At 38.5% G+C, this 20,760-nt stretch overlaps 1 protein-coding gene across 2 annotated transcripts in view; it reads left to right on the top strand.

Annotated features, from left to right (window-relative positions):
- Nucleotides 1-20,760, top strand: part of tnr (tenascin R (restrictin, janusin)) — a 167,178-nt gene that overhangs the window by 55,644 nt on the left and 90,774 nt on the right. For both annotated transcript variants that reach the window (XM_071491776.1, XM_071491777.1), the window contains exon 3: nt 746-788. The gene's annotated coding sequence lies outside the window, so the exon portion shown is untranslated. The remainder of the gene's footprint in view (nt 1-745; nt 789-20,760) is intronic.

Raw genomic sequence — 20,760 nt, 5'->3', positions numbered from 1 at the left:
GAGAGAAGCTCATAAGACAAGTGCCTTATGCAATAGGAAAGGTCGTGTTCTGTAATTCTAGATCCTAGACACACAAACAAAGACACACACACACACACACACACACACACACACTAACCATGCCGACATCCACTGCCTCTATCAAGAGTCTGTATCAAGTGCTGGGTGATGTCTCAAGTGTAAAATGAGCATCATTTCCAGTGTCCTTCAAAACCATTATAAATGCTAATTATCTCTAATGCAATGCATGTTTATGTACAGTATGTGGCTGCACAGCAACAGAACAATATTACTTGAGAGTCATAGTACTGCAAATGACGTTTAGGGTGTTTAGGGTGTTTAGTTTGCATGGATAAAAATGGATAATTTTTATTATCACTTATTAGTGTATTGATTAAAGAAACAGTAAGATTATTTGAATTGAGCAGACATCATTATTGCAGCTTGACAATTACCTAACTCTCATTAATACACAAGAGTTGAGCCACAGAAACATATAATCAAGACTACGGGATTGAATCAATAGTCTGTTGCTGCTGCTGTGTTTAGAATAGATAGGTAGTCACCATGTGCAAAGTTTCATTCTGCAGTTTTATTTGATGTGGGTGGGAGTTATTCAGCGGGGAGCAATTATAGGACTTAGTGTAGCACCCTCAGATTATGCACAGTTTTGTCTCTGTGTTTTTGGCACTTGATATTTAAACTGTCTGCAACCTCTCTTCTTTCTGTTGACAGCTGCAACCAGAGGACCAACACTAAAAGGATCAACTGTGGTTGGTGCTCTCAAGGTGAGTCGCAACTTGAGATGCCTGCTACACTACCTTTGTGCATGTGCGTGTGTGTGTGCATAATGCTTTCCCCTGTATATATGAGTGTATGGAAGAGTGTGACACAGTAAAAAGCATCTCGGCACGGTACCCGATGTGACTACAGAAGATCAAAAAACAATGATTCTGTTTTTTGATTTTCAATGCACATATTAATGAGTCTTTGATTGAGGCAGCTGCATACCTTCTTCCTGTTGGTCTTTAATGTTTCCTGAATCCCTTTTATATTATCACAGCTTGGGTTTTCTGTGTGAAGTGCTAGAAATTTTTCTTTAGATAAGCTGAGGCCCATTTGTTATCTGTATGTGTCCCCGGATACCCTCTTTAGCCACATATAGCATTGGGGCACATACTTTAGGAGCAATCACTGTGCTGCATATCTCAGTGATCTAGAGACACCATTACTCTTCTTGCAAAGGGTTTACTGTGTAGCTCACTTCAGCAGGGGGGTGATGTATTAGCTTCCAACTTCTGCAGCAGTTTAAAAACCTGTATTTAATTTGAGTGCCAACCTCCCATTCAGAGAGTCAGCAGGGCAATTCAGTTCAACAATTAGATGCTTCTTATGTTTTTTTGTACAGTGTGTTCAGTGTCTTGACTTGTTTCTTAACTCTCAGCTTTGATAAAATACAGTTGTCATGGTTTAATCCAAGGAGCCTACACACGTGTATTTTGCCTCTTAGACAGAAAGAAAATGTACAGCCGTCTTTTTAGCTGCAGAGATGGCCCGAGGCAGACAAGCCCTCTCAGAGTTGTCAAGAATTAGCAAACCAAGTATAAAGTGATGATTCTGCTCTGCTTGATTTGCCTCGGAGCATAGTTTTGGGTTCATTTGATTCAAGTGTGTCTATCTCTGAATTTCTCTGCATCATGTATTGTACAGCAGTGCGCCGTAGGATGGGCTGGTATGGTGATATAGGTTGAAGGTAGTTATGTTATTCCAGACATTTTCAATAGAAGAAACCTTTCCTCTCAGCATTCTTGTTATTGGTATTATTCACAAGTCTACATGCATTCAGACTAATTGTGCAGGTGAGGAGACCAAATCATTCAAAGGGTTAAAAAACAGCATCCATCCATCCATCCATCCATCCATCCATCCATCCATCCATCCATCCATCCATCCATCCATCCCTTTTCTATGCTGGTTTTTCCTGAGTCTGTCAGTAAAGTTTTAAAAGTAACATAATGCATGAAAGCAGATACTGTGTTGCTGGGTTTGCTGATCATCTTCTAAAGATAATTCAAAATCTTTTGACATGTAAAACAGGAATGCCTTCATTTTTTATCTTGTCATTGGCCTTTTAACAACAGTGGATTAAATGATATTGCAGGTGCCAAACTGAGTAATTACCTACGTGATCATGTCTCTTAAGATAACAGTTGTGCAGTTGTACTGATGGATGAAGATTTTAAGTTAAACCAAACCGTAAAAAAAAATATTCTTTCATTTCTTCACAAGGGAACCACAATGTAGCCTTTCTTTAAAACATACCCATTTTTCTATTCATTTCCTATTATTTAAGTTATAATGCATTACAAGTAAACTCATCTATATCTTTGATCCTGACTTAGATATAACCCCGCAGTTCTGACCCTGTGGTGGAAAAGCACTTAGCTTGGGACTCAGTGGTAGACACAGAGAAGGAAGGAGGCAGCGCTGCATGTTTGCCTTTCTAATTACTTCTCATAGGAACCCAGCCATTGATTGTTGCAAATACCTATTGATTTCTAGCAGGGCTCTACTCTATTTGACGTTTGTGCTAAATGCCAGGGGGGCGGATGACGTCTGTGTGTCAGCGATGTCTGTGACATCACTCTGTCTTTTTGAGTTTAAGCATGTGTGCGTATGTGCATGCAAGTGTGTTTGTGCATATTTATGTGTGCATGTATTAAATGAGATTGGGTCTGGGAAGCTGACGAACAGGAAAGTCGCTGCAGTCCTTTTGGCCCAGGCAGCCAAATCGAGACACATTGATCCGGCCGGGGGAAACACTGTGCTTACTTGCACATTGAGATAGCCAAAGGCTATTGGCAAACTGTTTGTTCTCATTGGATAAAATCACAAGACTTTCCTCCCTGTGGTCTAAACAGATCACTATGTCAGAAGGTCAGAAACAGTGCCACAATTAATCAGCTATCCGCCTTCAATGTTTTTGGAAACAAAATGTAAGGTGATTCCACGGATCTATACAGACCTTAATTATCTGTTAATGAATTCTGCTCACATTGCATGTTGAGATGACAGTATGTCAAGTTCAAAAGAGTGCAAAGGTAGCACCAGCATTACATAACTTTAGGCTTGTTTAATATAGAGAGACACTAGAAAAAAAGTAAACCTGAATATATAATCCTTAAGTCTTTTCTGTTATTTATATATTTATAATATTTGTTTCTGGTTTTTATTTTTGTTCACTTAGAGTTGCTTTCATATTTTCAAATTCAGCACAAACTGATCCATAACTTCCTTGAACCTTTAAAAGGTTGCGTAAACATGTTGTGGGTAGTTTGGAACAAGTGGATTAATTTGAAGCGGCAAGCAGCTGTTCAGTCTTTACATTCGATCTCCTGTGTATAACATTGCCATTTAAAAAATAAATAAATAAATAAATATCAGGATCCTGATTATGTGAATCACAAACTGTGTTTGATGTGTTTTGACCCTGAGGGCTCCATTACAGTATGTTCTAAAGCAGCTGGACAGTGTTCAGCATATTGGTTCGAGTCACTTGGTTTTCCACATTACGTTTGTGATGTGACAGGTACAGTATTTCCACTGAGGTTCACACCAGGCTTAGCACTTGTCTGCTAACCTGCCATTTGGTTTTGACCCCACAGCACATGCTAGCAAACACTAACTGTGAGGTGGGTTTTAAAAACTCAAAGGTATCAATCTTGATCATTTGATAAACCCAGCCTGTTGCAGCCGGGCTTAAAATGTGTCCGTTCCCTTGGGATAAAATAGTTCTACGCTGGTTGTCCCATAAAATCTTCTGGTAAAAAAAACATAATTTAAAAATAAAAACAGATGATTCTGTCCCAGTTGCTGCCACATGTGTGAATGTGTTAAATCCTCCTCCTGAGTGTTGTAGCCTCTTACCTGCTTTACTGTGGTTTTAGGATTTGTTGTCTCAGCAAATGGCCTGCTTTCATGGGGAATTTGCCATCATCATTGTTCCTAACCCTTGGTCCTCTGAGCTGTTTGAATAATGTAACGCTCTGTCCTCAGCCTCCATTTGAATGTATCTGTCTGGTCAGCAGAGAGAGAAAGGGACAATGACGATGAGTGAGATACAGAAGCACAGAAAGGCCAAATGACAAAAAGTGAAGGAGGGACAAGGAGAAGGAAAGTTTGTAAGAAAAAAGCTAACTAAGAAAACGATGGCCATATCAAGAGACGGAGAGAGAGAGATGGATAGAAAGATTAATAGTAAGAGAGAGGACCACACAGCGCAGCGGCTATACTAGGCTTTCGAAGGATATCTAATGCGATTTGCTTGGGTAATGAGACAGGCAGCCATTTGTATGTTTCGGTGTTACACTGCTCGTCATGGTTTTTCTGCATCGTGCACCTACATCCACATCCTGATTACCGAGAGGTTGGAGACGTTTATTTTTAGTTGTCCGGAACGTACGTAGACAGCCTGTGATGGATGAGGACGGTCTTAGATTGTGGCAGCAACAACGGTAGCAGGATTGACTGTAGCGTTGGCAATAACGCTGTCACTACATCACACAGAGAAAAACAGAGCTTCGCTTGGTTAAAGTTTAGTTCAGATTTGCTGAGTTCATTTGCGATAAACGAAATAAATAAAAAAAAAGAAATTGTAGGATATGTTCAGTCAAACATGAGGACAGAGTGAAGATGCATGTGTGTTACATCATGTTACATCAGGAAACCTTTGAATAATTGAAATAATTGAAAATTATGACAGCCGGTACATTATTTTATCTTTGTGTCCACTGCTGCCTCTGGAGGTTATAAATATGTGTCCAAAAGTAAATCCAACACACGTCACACAGAGATGGCCAGACCGTCTCGACCATTTTATTCAGTTTTGCAAAATAGATTTAAAGAGACTCAAAAAGCATTTCTCAGTTGAGCAGTTTGAAGAGCACAAAATATGATTTAAGCCTCTTTCTGGAGGGCAGAACAACAATGCAGCTCTGGTCGGATTAACTTTACCCATAAATCTAGTTAAAAGTGGAGGTCCTCACTGTAACTCCCATGCTGCCGTCTACTTTGACTCTCCATTGTACCTTAGTTCAAGAGCTCCCTCACGTCCCCTTGAGAACAGGTACTGTATTTCATCAGCACTAATTTCACAGCTACTTTCACACTCTTTAATTCCTCCATCTCCATTTCAAACTAATGACATAAAGATCTTTCTCACTGGTGAGCAGCATCAGTTGAGGTCTCTCTTTTCCCTTCGTTCACACTTACTTTCATCTCCCCTTTTTTTTTCCCTCTAAGAAGACAAAGTCGAATGGCCCACTAGCATTTAATTGCTGTGGTTTTTATGTGGTCTGCTGAGAAGTAATAGCCACTCAGCACTTCTGTCCACAAGATAGATGCTGCCGATGCTTGTCTGGGAGTTGGTTGTAGCGTGGGAGCACACCCAGTGGCTCAAGGAAGTGCAGGTGAAGTAATAAAAGAAAATGGTTCGCTCGGGGGGAAAAAATCCCACAATGGATTTCATTTTCCTTATTGGGAACAAGTCACTCAGGGTCATGCACACAAGAACATGCGCACAAACACATACACACAACAACAACAACACACACACACACGCACACAAACAGGGGTCAGAGAGGAGTAACAACTTGTTAGCAGCAGCCATTCGCTGTGACCGGTCCAGTAATGCAATCCACTCTTGCTGTTGGACAGGTCGGTTGCACGGTGACTCTGACAGACTGAGAAATGGAAACAGCAGGGAATCAAAAGGATTGCTTGGATCCTTCCTGTAGTTGTCTCCACCCTGCTGTCACGGACTGAACACAAACCCATTATTTTCCTGTGCCCTAAAACATTCAAATAACAATGTCCTTCTCAAGGTCTGTGGTTGGGCTTTACAACTGCACATCACGCTTCTCAACACCACAGCAATAACATTGTGTAAATTTTTGATGCTTTTGATAAACTTTAAATCATTATATTACACACACCATTGCTTTTGTGGAATAATTGACATATTTTAACAAGGCTATAGTATCTGCAGCATTTATAATGCTATTTTTGCTTGTGTAAGTGTACAACTTACAACATAGAACGTCAGTTCTATGGAATTGGAGGTCAATTGAACTTGTAGGGGGGTACTGAAGTGGTATAATAACACTGTAATTCAACTGCTGTGAAGTTTGAGCATTTCAACATTAGGATAATATTTTGCTAATTTTGGAGAAATCAGGCACTGGAGAGAGAAATGGAAAGGCAGTCCAATAAGGGAAAGTGAGAGTTCTTGCAATGTGCAGTCTGGCAGTCTCTCTGTATTGTGCTACATAATAAGATTTCTGTTGTGAAATAAACAACATAGCATAAAGATGAGCAACAGAGTGAACTCATCTCACATTTTACTTTTTCACATATTTTAACTGCACATGATTTCTTGTTGACTTTGACCTGTAATATTCACTTCTCACAGAGAATATATTACTTTCCTTTAGGCTTCAAGGTTTGTGGAGTGAAGTTGCCTTTTAATGCACACAGAGCCACTGCATTCATCCTGCACTGCAAAAGGTCTTGGTTGTAATACAGAGTTGCAGGAATTGTACATTTTAGCAGTACAGGGCCTCAACAAAACTTTAGCTACACTACACACAGAAAACATCATTGACGTCCTGAGAGGAAATTAAGTATGGATCACAGTAAGTTATGTGATTACCTTGGAAGTGAACCATGTCAGAAGTTCACTGAAGAGTTTAATTGCTATCCGTGTGATTGGATTTTGTTAGTCTCACCACATGATAGAAATTCAAAATCTGAGTCCATGAAAAAAGCAATTACTTGCTTTACTGCTTAACTGTTAAGAGGGGCTCATTATCTAGTTAAAACCATTCACAATTTTAATTCAAAGGAAGCTTTAATTTGCTTTATTTACTGTCACTGTTCCTCCTCTATGAATCAGAGCCACTGAAAGACAGGGTTGCCATTTTTGATATTTGTGACAAGTGCATTACTCAAATCTGTGTTTGTTTAAACAAATAGCTAATACGATGCTGTCTGAAGGTTTGACTGAGACCGCATTATAAACACCTGCTCAAAACAGTAAATGTAATATTCCTTTATACATGGAATGAAACAGTAAATTGCAATCAAATGAAATCTGATGTTTGTCATGCACAACGTGAAGTTAGGCATTTAGAAGAAAAAAATCTAAAACACAAAATTAACTTTTTTGAGATGTTTCGTCTGTGACATCCACAGCCTGGCTGTGGTCGAAGGGATTTAGGTAAACCATTTAATTATTGTTTCTAATTAATGTGCCCGGACGGCGCATCACCAGTCACCACTGTCATCATCATTTGTGAGGTACAAGGAAAACTCATTACAGAGTCTTCCAACTTACTCTATTACTGAAACTACTGATAATTGTCTCACAATCAAACTTTTGTTGTTCAATAATGACAGAGCTTGAGTTTTACAGTTCACACAACCAAGTTATGGCTTCGCTTAAAGTAAAATCTAGGTGGCATGGATGCTTTTAGTGTGATACCCACAGAAATACATAAACATACTTCAAAGTTTGCTTAAAAGGCCTAGTTATAGGTCTGTGAAGCTGGGGGACTCCTGCAGGTCTCCCGGGTCTCGACATAGATATATTTTTGCTTTCTTTGTTTCTCTATGGCATCACTACAGGCATTCACTGCAGGCATGAGGGATGAAATTAAATGAATCACACTAATGATGCAAATACTGCTGTGTAATCTGTTTGCATTGTTTCTAAAGTGCCCACACTAGCAGGTCAGGGCATCACTCTGGATTATCTTATTACACCCAAACCCAGACTCACATAAACTGCAGGTTATAACAGTGCTAGTCGCTCGCACTGGCATTTACCCTTGTTAAAATCGCTGGCAAGGTAGTGAGGTGTGCTGGTGTATGTTGCTGTCGGATCAACTAAAGCTTCAGGACAAGTGAAGAAAAGTGTTTTATCAGCAAGAGGACATTATTCTCACTTGTTTCCTGACTTAACTGTAGAGCTACAGTACACTTCTTGTTTATACTTCATTCACAAATGTTCTAGTTTCCCAGTTTTTACTCAGTGCAAGAAGCAACTTCTTTTTGTTCTACATCGTCCACTTAAGACAGCTTTCAGCTTTCCACATATTCTCTCTCTCTCCCATGTTCAAGCCAGTCACTCATTAGCTAGCTGGCGGTTGTTGTATCGGCTATGTGTGACTTCAGCCCTACATGAAAAACGCAGCCTGAAAATACAATACAATCAAATACATGCAAACACACATTACTGGTGGATTGAGCTGCAACAAGGACACCATATTTCTACTGTTGTAAAACCCTGTCTCAGAGTATTATGAACATCTGTGTAGTGTTGAAACACATGGATCTGTTACTGAAACAGGACTTCCTGGATTGCATTTCATGTCTCACTGATACCTGAAACAACACACCCCATCAATTCAGCCGCCTGTGCACAGGGCCGCTTCCGGTCTGAAAGTCTGTCTTCCATCTCCCAGCGCTATGCCCACCACATTTGCCATCATTACCTGCACTAAGAATCTGTGGGTTTATTTTTTATTACTGAGGGTGTCTTCTTTTATTGGACTATAACCCTGAATAATATCCACTACAATGTTGAATCAATGAAACCCTGTATTTGTAAACTTTCTGACTGAAAAAGTCACACAAATTAATAGATTAGATTAATAAAAAAGCAGAACCTCATGAAACCTGATGTTCACCACTTGTAAATGTACTGTGTAATTCATACTGCAGATTGTCCAGACCACTGTTGCTATGGTCAGTGAAGCATTTTGGCATCCAAACCAAACTCAGCTGGGGCTACTTAGCTACTTAGTCCAGGCTACCGTAGTGATTTGGGGAAGAGGCAGCCATTTGTCCTAGTTGAGCTGGCAGCACTGTAGCCATCCTACATGGAAAACAGCCCCTAGTGAAAATGACTTTCCATTACTTGTGACCCCATCTGTAAATGAGGTTCCCTGCTGATAGGACAATTTGCTACCTTACATATCCACTGTACCATTATTTTTTTGTTGCAAGATAATGGGGGCATATAGTGTAACCTCACAATGTAGAAATACCTCCCTAAAAATAGGATAATGTATTCGTCTTTTTCCTAGATGTTGGGATGATGGATGGTGTTCAGGGGAGCCGTGTGCTTCCACGGCCTCCGTCTCAGGATCCTCACATATAAAACACTACAAACAGTGGTGTTCTTGTAGTATTTGTCATGTTTTTTTTTCCCCTGGATTATGTGTATTCCTCTCTGGGTAATGGCACCACATATCTGTGTAGTCAGCACAGAAGATGTATTGATCATATCATTAGAATGCAGTGAATGGCGGAGCATGTTAAAATTGATTGCTGTAGGGATGCTTCTGAAAGAGACTTGTTTCATTGCATAACTCACAAATCAATAGTCTCAGAATAACAAATTATCTCTTATCAAGTTATGTGCTCATAGCTATCTGTCATACTGCGTGTGTTGGTGTGTGTGCGCGCGTGTGCTTATGTGTGTGCGCACGGGGGTGTACGTGTGGTGGCTTATTCATTTAGAAGAGCACTGAGGCAGAATGTAGTGTCATAACAAAGCAAAAGTATCAATGCAGAAGCACTCTTGATCTCTGTTCTCTGTGTTTCGAATGGCGTTGAAGCAAGATGACAGCACAGAAATAGGCATCTCGGGAGAGTGAGCGAGGAAGGAAGGGATAAAGAAACACAAGGCAGAAGAGAAGCAAGTCCACATTTCTCATCTGTTTTTCAGAAGATAACATTTGGATTTTTTGAGTCTGAGTTCACCGCTAAATCGTTAGGTCAGTTTCATGCACAGACATGTCTGGCTAACTGGGCCAGGCTGTTAGACATCACATCCAGAGAAGAAAAACATCTCGAGATAGTTGCAAGCTCATGAGTCACACTGCATAGGCTGTGTGACAGAGTGTGCTTTTCTTTAACTAGTGGCTCAACTCAAAATGCAGAGAGATTGTTGTCATGAACACGAGGCAACTGCAGCATTTAAAACGACATCACTAAATCTAGACATTAAACAACTTTCTTACTAAGTGCATTGCTGCTTACTATGTGACAGCATAGTTTGCCAAAGTAAAACAAATAAATGTATACATGTGGTATTTTTATTTAAATACTCTTTATGTTGTGTTATGATTCACCACACCAGCACTGCACTCCCTACTTTCACAACATACAGCACCTTTGCCTCACACCAGTGTTTCAAACATTTCCTACAGAAAGCCTTATTGGCTGAAAAATAAGAATCTGTATTCAAGCAGATGACTGTTAAAGGTATGAAAAGGTTCCTGGGATTCAATGAAACATGCAAAGTTGATTCACTGGTTTTGCTTGAATAACTGAGGTAATAGAAAAACTTTTATCAAAGCCCACTTTCCAAACACAGCTTTGCTCATCGGCAAGCAGAGCCATGTTCCAAGATTATTGGAAAGTCTGCTACTCAAACTAATATAGTTTATATGCAGCACTGACAGAGTCGAACATGGATCTTTCTTTCTGTGGCGCCTTATAATCAATTTAGGGATCGACTTTGTATCAGTGTGAAGCAGTTTTACAGGACTAATTGCCCAATAAATAAAAGCTCAAAACCACCAAAAATATGAGTCACAACTTGACAATATGTTACTGCGTTAAGACCTTGAAACTTAGTTAAGAACAGTTGAAGATGATTACATCAACAGCACAGACTGAACCATTTTATTTATTCACGGATATTTTGTGAATAGTAGAGCTACTGGTGTCCCATCCTCCTCGTCCGTTGTTTCACTGTTTCTGGTGCAGCCATGTGAACATTTGAACCAACCCTGATCTATTTTTTTTTTGTTAAACCAGTGTACCAAAATGCCACCTGCAAGATGTTTTCATCTTGAAATGTTCATTTATCGAGAATTATTCAAGAAATATCACAGTTATTGTTAAATATTTTAAAAGCCAGCACTAACTGAGACATAATAGTCTTTTGTGTCAAAACTTGAATGGCACTGAACTTAAAACCAAAAATATATCTGGGAATGATTTCATAATCTGACATGAAGGCCTTTATATGAGGATTTTACTTTGAAGCTTTTCATTTTAGATTCTGAGGCTGAAATACAAACAGAATCAGTGAGAATTTTTTAAATGCTTTAGAAATCAGGAACATCTTTTCATCTCACAGTTTCACTTCTTTCCAAAACAAGTGCAAGACCCCTAATGGAGTATCGATAGTTATATGCTATAATATGTCTTGACAATAGGTGTGTTTCCAGTAACCTGCATGATATGCAATTTGAAATTGTGAACTTGTAAAATGAGCAAAGGAAACATGTAAAAAAAACCCTCAATTTTTGCAAAAAAATGTATGCGGTTAATATTAGGTGTTTTTCAGACTATTCGATGAAGCAGTGTTTTGAAAAACTGAAATGGAAATATTTTGTTTTTGTATTCAAGCCTGCTGTATCATGCCTCAGTGAGCCAGTCCCAACCAAGAGCCAAACTGCTGGTTATGTGTTGTCACGTTTAATTGGACTGCTACCGTGAGAGGAGAAAATCCAGCTTTATTCACATGACATAACTCACCCAAAACAGACCTGTTCTGTTTTGTTGACTTTTCTTAAAAATTCAATCTTAAAGCCATCTTAAACCAGTAGCTACAGTTTTTGATGTGTACGTTTTTACGATTGGCAAAGGGATCTGCTCAGATTTGTTGATAATATATATTAAATTATTTTATATATTAAATTATATATATATATATATATATATATATATATATATATATATATATATATATACCATATTTTGGAAGTTTTGCAACTAGCATAACTAAAAAATCCAAAAGGGCATGAGTTCTGTGCATGAATTTTACCCTCCTTTGATGCTATTTGTGATTTTACAACTGTGTCCCACAGTTATTCACAAATGTTGAGCTTGGATTTGTGTGTGTGTGTGTTGGATTTGTGTGATTACTCTGTCTCAGTTGGTGGCTCTGGTAATGAGACAGGCATTGAAAAATTAAAAGAGATGCAAACAAGATGGAAAAGTGTAGTTGCTTCCACTTGCTCTGGTGACGTCACCGAGTGAGACCGCTACTGTAAATGCAGCCATGTTTCAGGATTGAGTCACACCTGGCAGACCACAAACTGAATTTCAGTCTGCCTATGAATGTGATGTAACTTGAAATGGTAATCTGTTTATGTGTTTATTTGTCTTTATCTTTGCAGTCCAAAAATCTAATTTGGGCTGGAAAATCTTTTCTGTTCTTTAAATGTGATCATTAAACAAAGAACTACAACTTAAACATTTTTGCAAAATTATCCCATAGTTACGCTTGCATTTTCTAATCGAGCTGCATTTGGAATGTGAATAACCTTTTTAGGACCAAATTTGCTAATTTCATTCCAGTATTCTTCTGGGTTTTATACATTTGTACCTGCTCAACATGCAGGGTGCGTCCATGGTTAAGTCTGCATTTACATAACTTGTAGCAAACTTGAAAAAGGTTTAAATGCCATCCTTAGCTTCTTTTGGTTTTTTATTTCTTTTGATATGCTGTCTGCTCTTATAATTGCTCTGTGGTGAGTGAAATTGGACAAAATGGCACTAAATGGTGCAACGTTTACACAATAGGTCTTTATGTCTATGTACTATCTATGTGCCATCAAGGACATAAAAGGTATCTGCACATGTTACTGTTTCTTCCATTTTTCTTTTTGAGTTCACATCTACCTGAGCAAAAAGTAATGGTTTGAAATTAATCAAATTATTATTAGGTAATAAAAGAATCTCATTGCTTTATAAAATATTCTTTTGATCAAAGGCTCCAACTGGCATCTAGGGTACTCTCAAGCAATTTAACAATTTAGTGTACGTCCAGTTTGCAGTTTTCCTTCAAACATAAAGAAATGCACAGGCCTGTTTTATCCCTTCAGTCTGTTTTGCTTATTATGTTCCTCGCTGGAGTGAGATTCAATACAAATTGACTGAGTAGTGCTCTCCACCTCTTTCTCACGCTCCCTTCACAATCCCAGTCATCCTCCAGGATATACGCAGCCAGACCTGGAGACCTAACCTTTCTGCACTGCTCTGACAAGGACTGTGCTGTCTTTAAAGGCTGATGAGTGTGTGTGTGTGTGTGTGTGTGTGTGTGTGTCGGTCTGTCTGTGTGTGTGTGTGTGTGTGCACAAGAGATAGATGTAGAAAGCGAGCGAGAGACTAACCGAGTGGTGAAGGGAAGTGGGGATTTTGTGTGTAATATTTGGTGTGTAAAATGCAGTATATGTGGGTGAGTGGAGGAGACAGTGTTTGTTGCTCTGCAGCTAAAAGATAGCAAAGACACTCATTTTTCTTCTCTGCAAATAGTGGCATCACTTCAGTCCGAGCGGATACAATAGCCTGACCCTTTGTGCATTCCTTTTTACACTAATCTACCAAAGTAAAATTTCTGCAATCTAACTGATAATATGATATGCAGTGATATGCAAGGTAGCATGCATATCATTTTCTCATCCTAATCTCAACTACATTTTAATATGACACTTTTTTTTTTTCAAAGAAATTGGGTATTTGTTCTGCACTCTCTTATTCCTGTGGTGGTTGGTCAGTGTTAGTGATCAGGTTTCCATCCAGAAAATGTAAATTAATGCGTGTTTCCATCCACTACTGCTATGTGAATGTGAAGTGTTGGGTGTATTGAGATAAACAGTGATTTTGCAAACTCTCCAGTGAGGAGCCACAAGATGACTTAAGTAAAAAAGTGTCTTAAATCTTGATCATGATGTAAAAATGGTGTTTATGTTTGTTTCATGTATTCATTTGTGGGTTAGAGATGATGTTAAAGTCTCCCAATCGCTCTACACAGATCTGATATTGAATAACAGTTAGTGACACTTCACAGTGTAACAATTACCCAGCATGCAACACACATTAGCTTGCGGCAAGGTCACACTGACAAGAAAAAAGGTGAGTTGATTCTTTTCTGATTTGAAAAGGGAGATTGTAACACTATTTTTATACTCTATTCAGTAAAGTTTAGGCTGCTAAGTTGTGACTAGTTCTACATGCATTACATCTGTACTTAAACATACACACATACAGACTGCTTATTATTCTCTTTTGCTGTTGCAAAGGTTGAAGCCATGATATGTAGCGCATTATTTCAGCTTTTAATACTTCTCTACATCCCTTTGATTGATGCAGTTGTTCATTCAAAGCAGCAGGAGAAACATAGCTTGCAGCTTTAAATGTAGAGTCTTATTTCTAAACCTAATAGACCTGACTACCAAAGACTATGAAATGTCACATATTTCACGTAAAGTCCTACATTTTTTATGATAATGTGGCTGTGAAAGGTAAATGAAGCTTTTCATCTAATGTATCTAGCTTCACAGCAGGGATCTGACAACTTAAATGACTGGTATATTAACCTCTTGTCTGCCACTTATATGTGATATAAAAGCACTTTACAGAGCAGCAATGTAAGAGTCTGGGAAGAAACAAAAATACAAAAGAGATTGAGAAAAAAGAAAAGTCAGTATTAAGTTGAGTTCTTTGAACACTGAAGAATATCTTAGGTCTTCATTACTGTGTAAATCTAACAAGCCGCTGGCCTGTAGGTTTTAGTCTTGTTAATTCTTGCAGGTGAGTATGTCTTGGTGTCTTGAACAGGACAGAGATGATGTACAGCTTCAGTTAAAGGTTTGGTGTTGTATGTGGCCTATGTTAATTGTCTCACACTTACTGTACCAAGACTCCTCAACAATCTGATTGGTGTGACATTTTTCCAACATCGCTGACAAGCCTCAGTGAAGGTAACTAATATACCCATATACCCATCAGCAGTGAGGAAGTTGCCTCAGGTATTGTTACAGTTTCAAATAATGATGTGTTAAACCCTCACAGAGGGATTTATATATAGGAGAAATGTATTACTCAATTCAGGATAAGTGGCATTCATTTGTTATCTTGTCTAAATGTAACGATAATGTTATTTCATGTGATACAATAAATGAATGAAGTCTCAGTTTTAAACCAGTAATTTATGGAGGTTATTGCTTCCTGGATTAATATGAATCTGCCCTTACCTCCACACCTGTGTGCTTTCTTTTATTGATCTCCACTCCAAGGCTTTTACTTTGTAACCTGCCATGCTAAGATGTTGATTCATAGTCTTCTAATTTGTTTTTATTTATTTGACATGCAGATTCATCAGATAGCCTGTGGATCTGCACTATCAACACTCCCGCTCATTTACTCGTTCAGCGTATTCTATTGCTGACTTTCTCTCAGGCTGCCGTCTCTGGCCATCTCTCCTCTGTCTGTCTCCGCGGCAACGATTACTGTCATGATTAACAGCCTAACATGAAGGCCAGGTGATTCAGTGGGTTTATGGTGCCTGAGGCCTGCAGTCTGCTGTATGTCTGTCTCTGGTTGTGTGTGTGTGTTTTTTGTGGGTTTTATTCCATGTAGCGTCTGCTTGTTTACTGTGTCTGTGCATATGATGGTGTGTGCGTGTGTATGTTTGCGCGCACACATATCGCATCCTCATCCCTGGAGCGACATTTACTGACTTTAACCAACTTAAACAAACTTTGGAAAAAATTAATTAATGTAGTTGTATTCCAGAGAGCATTAGCATACACACTTGATTTGATTATATGCCAGTACAAGTAATATATGTGTGGGACTAAATTAAACGCTGTGGCTCAAACAATATAATCATGTTGATTGCACAAAATTTGAATATTTGCTTACTTTTCCATTTTAGCATTTAAATACACAAACATGCACGACCTCACAGTTTGTTGTCTTTATTTAACAGTCAGTTATTTTACATAAACAAACAGTACCGTCCCTGCAGACACATTATTGTTATTTCGAGAATGTTGCAAATACATAAAGGCATTAGTGTCTAATAATGCCTGTCCTTTCCAACTTCAGGATTGGTTTTGTGGTGTGACTGACTGATTTATTTATATCCATTTTTCATAGGTTGCAAAAACTCGGGATTTTGTTTTTCTTGTCATTGCAATATGCTGCTCCGATGAACTAATTACGCACATGTGCAGGGTGGTGATCGATCACTGTCACCTCTCGAACTGAATCACACTGATCCTGATCGATTTAGTCATTAGAAGATGGTCTAAACAATCACCCCTCACATTAAATATGTGACCTTTTCTGCGTGATGTAGTGCCTCTGCTCTTTGTCCCTGGAACTTAATGTAAATATGTAACAACCATATGATTTTCTCCTGGAAATAGCAGAGATGTCTTTTATTTCGGATCAGGTGGCGTGCTGTTGTGGTAATAAACTGTGGGAAACCCTGAACTAACAGAACAGGTTAAAACTGAATGTGTCGTACACGAATGAAACATTTCCAAAATCTCTCTTTTTTTTTTTTTTTTTTTTTTTTTTTTTTACTGAATACACTGAACTTAATACTGCAAACCAAAGTTTTGCTTCAAGTCACTGAAGCTTTAATTCAAACGGACATTAAGCAACAGAGGTAGCCCTCTTGTAAGTGTAGTTAACTCTGAATTTCATTTCCTGCTCTGCAAAGATAACAAATGTCTCATTTTCAGCCGTCCTTACTCCAATGAATGAGCTCATTGCACTAACAGTGTCACTAACGGTGTTAGCCTCATTATTTGTACTGACACAGAGGAGTGATTTCTAAATTAAATCCTGGCAGTCAAAACACATTTATGTGAATTTAACTATTGACTAATTACCTGGGTAGAAAGCGAAAAACTACGTTTGTTCCTTTATCCTCATTGCTGTTGGCATGAGTTATGAACATTGTTTTCCTAAATGGAATCCCTCTTTATCATGTACATAATTATTCATGGAATAATTTTAAACATGAGGCATTCACTGGTATTGAAGTCATTTCAGTAAAAGGACATCACAAAACAAGAAATGACTTTTCTTTTATCCCTTCAGTTTGTCTTCATTAAAATGTGAAGGTCAGTGCCATCTTTATATTTGACCATAATAATAAAAAAAAAAAAAAACAACCTACTGGACCCTGTTCAACTTCGATGTCTTCAAAATTTTATCAATAAATTGAGGTTATTCAGGGACATTGATTGTGTCTGCCTTTTCCAATGGTTCTTAAGGGCAAAGTCAGGCTGAAGGTGTTTATATTTGTATGACTCTAATTGCGAATGTTGATAAATGAATATTTACAATTAATTAAGGCTAAATATGATAATTATTTAATACTGATACATATTCTACAAAGTTAACAATGGTGTGTCTCTCCTCTTTATTGTGTTTCTTCGCTGTCTGATGATGAAAGGAGCAAAGTTTCCCTTTGCCCTTTGGCATCTTTTCCCTTTCATTTTGTGCTGTGAAACACAAAATACACTAAAAACTTTTTTCTGCTCGAAAGCTCCAGTTGGGCCACATGATGAAACCTGTTTGATGACACAGTAAATGGCTCTTATTTTCTTGAGGAAAACGATGGTCTAAGACCCATTTTTCATTGTGTAAAGGGGGCAAAGGCAGGTTTTGGTGTGGCAGGTGATGAATGGTTAGTGGGAGGGAATCCATCTGCTGCATCAACACAAAGGAAATGGGATCATCCACTGATTAAAAAATTGCACACTGAGAGACAAGCCTGATTCACACACAAGATCCAAACACACTGTAGGGTACATTGAAGTCCAGTGTGGCGGAGGCAGAGAGCGAGAGAGAGGAGATGTCTTTCAATCTGTGTCTCTCTGTCTGTCAATTTGCCTTTTTGCATTTCTCTCTTTCTCTCTCTCTCTCCCTCTCCCTCGCTCTCTCTGTCTCTCCCTCTCTCACACGCACACGCATACACCCACATAAAACACACACACACACACACACACACACTCACAAGTGGCTGTATGCCATCCTGGCTAAATACCAACTATCTATCATCTGAGATATTTCATACTTCCTCAATTCAATAAGCCAATATGATTTATGTAGTGGCTCCAGCAGCTGGTATAGAATTATGTTAAGGTTTAGAAATAGAGACAATAATGCACATAAAGCTTTGTGTTTTTTAGATTTATGTGCACAGTAAAAAAATTAAATTTGTTTTTCAATGCTCTGTTCTTCAGAAAGTTTGAAGTTAAGCTTTCACAATATCAGATTTTTACTACACAATTATTGTTGCCAAAAGAATGAACAATAACAATATTATCATTATTATTTTGAAAATTTTACTAAAAAGTATATATAAAAAGTATAATAATTTCTAATTAATCTTTAACTTTGTTTATTGTGCATTTTGTCTCTCTCTTGGCAAATGAATTAAGCTGATAAGAGAGTAAGGAGGTCAAGAAACAGTTACACTTGATAAACAGGGAAAGGCAACCAGACGAACTGATAAACTAAAGATCACAGTATTATCATATATGTATTAATAGCACTATATCAGTATTTCTCTTTTTAGATACCATGGTTGTCATCAGTACTGGTATATAACAGCACCCTTAGTTTGAAACAACTCAAAGTAAAATACTTTGAATGTAGGAATGTTGAAATGTAAGATTTTAGAGACTCAGTTGCATTCCATGCAGTTGTAGGACCGTAAAGATGCCAGCTCCCTGAAGAATGGTCAGCTTTACTCCCTTTAGTGTTTTGGTTATTGTTACTTCACTTGGCTGTCTGATCTTCACTCTGCAGAATGAGGTATATGTGCAGTGACTTTAAAACACGTGTAAAATTATATTGGAAGCTGGTCGAGGTCAGGTATACAACCACCAGTGCACTGTACTTAAGTACAGTTTGCAGCAGGTAAATGTCTGAGATGAAAGATAATATTATATTAATAATAACCATAATGTTTCACTGAGGGTGAAGGGATGGATGTGATTTATTAAAAAAAATAATGGAGTTGAAACTTTTTGTAGATAAAATGTAGAGCACTTACACTTGTATCTGTTTTTAAATTTTTTTTTTTTTTGGGGGGGGGGCGGTCTTTTTGTGCCTTTATTATTTGACAGGACAGTGGAGACTGACAGGAAAGGGGGTAGAGAGAGGGGAATGAGATGCAGGAAAGAGTCGGGCCGGTCGGGAGTCGAACCGGTGACTGCCTGCTAAGAGCATCTTGCGCTCACGTGGTACGCGCCCCGATCACTCGGCCACCGGGTCGCCCCTGGAACTTGTATCTGTTTTTGTCAAATTTTCACTAAATATTTATTGCTCATTAGTGAATGAAGTGCCTCATGGGTTTTAGATGGCATCATTAAAATCAATGAGATCACTTAGAGGAAGCCCTCACCTTTTGACCCCAAAAGGTTGCTTTGTGTTTCCAAGGTCGCTCTGTAAGAGTCAAATAAAAATGCTTGAATAGAAAAACTATATAAATTCAAAACAACAAAGTTAAAGTCAATAAAGAGGACATTCATTCAGCCATTGCTAAGAAAATTGAATACAATACTGCATGCACTAATCTCACCATATATCACTCTCTACTGAGTGTGATAGTAACATTTATAATTGTATGTTCATAAGGCTGGACGTCAACCGGCAGCAGATGGGAGCAGTGACACAAGTCAGCAAGCGGAGGATCATAAATCCCTTTGGCCTACTCCTCCACACCATGCTGTGTGAACTGTAAGAGACTTCAGGAGCCAAAACTATGATTTCCATTCCCATTCTTGTTTTATCCGAAGAGTACTCCTCCATCCATTATCCCCAACTTCTTTCTTTCTTCAGTTTGCTGCTATCGTTGGGTTAGGTTCAAACCAAAATGGAGGAATGCAAATTATTTATTATACACATTCATTTCAGTTGTCTTACATTTTTTATGTATGCTCAGGTTTTTGTTTTTTGCGCTAACAGCGCTTTTGGTTGGCTGCTGGGCCGGTGAAAAAACAGCGGGAACATGATGTGATTTACATTCTAAAGCATTCCTCTGTGCTGCTACAAAGCAGTCTGAGGAAACAAACAGGATCATCTGTAACTTTCTCCTCTCTCACTGGGATGGCACAGAACACAGAACTAATACAAAAAGCCTGTGTTCGTGTGTGTGTGTGCATAGTAGTCCGAACTGTTTTCATAGGTCTATGCACAAACTGTTACAGCTTGCAAAAGTGTTTACTCACAGAAGAAATACTACAGGACTTTTGAAAATTTCTTGAAATCTCCAAAATACTGTTAATTGTGTAATGGGAAAGTTGATGCCACTAATCTTGTGTAAGGACTTAAAGCAATTTAACATTTAAAGCAGATAATACAGAAACAATTCTCTGATTTCATTGCAATATGATTTCACACAGGACAAGAAAAATGACAAATACAAGAAAAAAGTTCAATGCTTAGTACAGCCTATGTTCATGTTTCCTCTACTAGACCTTCTACCTGTATTTAGAGTCTTGTCTGTCACAGACAAAGGTGGATGACAAAGGGTTCAGGAGGTAGAGCGGGTCGTCCACTAATCAGAGGGTTGGTCGCTCTACGTGTTTAAGGGTCCGTGGGGAAGTTAGTGAACCCCAAGTTGCCACTGATGGCTGTTCAATCAGTGCACGGGTGTGATGTATGTATGTGAGTGAATGTGTGAATATGGCATGGCATTGTAAAGCACTTTGAATGGGCTGTAAGGCTAGAAAAGCACTATATATGTGCAGTCTATTTACCATTGCCATCGCAGAACCTCTTAGGGAGGTCGGGTTAGAAGCCTGTGACGTCAACTTAAAAGCAGCTGTTATTTTTCCATTTCCCTCCAATTGTTGAGATTGCTTTCTA

This window comes from Trachinotus anak, unplaced genomic scaffold, assembly GCF_046630095.1.
Source record: "Trachinotus anak isolate AG129_WGS33_773 ecotype Australia unplaced genomic scaffold, CSIRO_AGI_Tana_v1 ptg000012l, whole genome shotgun sequence".
Taxonomy (NCBI): domain Eukaryota; kingdom Metazoa; phylum Chordata; class Actinopteri; order Carangiformes; family Carangidae; genus Trachinotus; species Trachinotus anak.
This window is presented reverse-complemented; position numbering and strand designations above follow the sequence as displayed.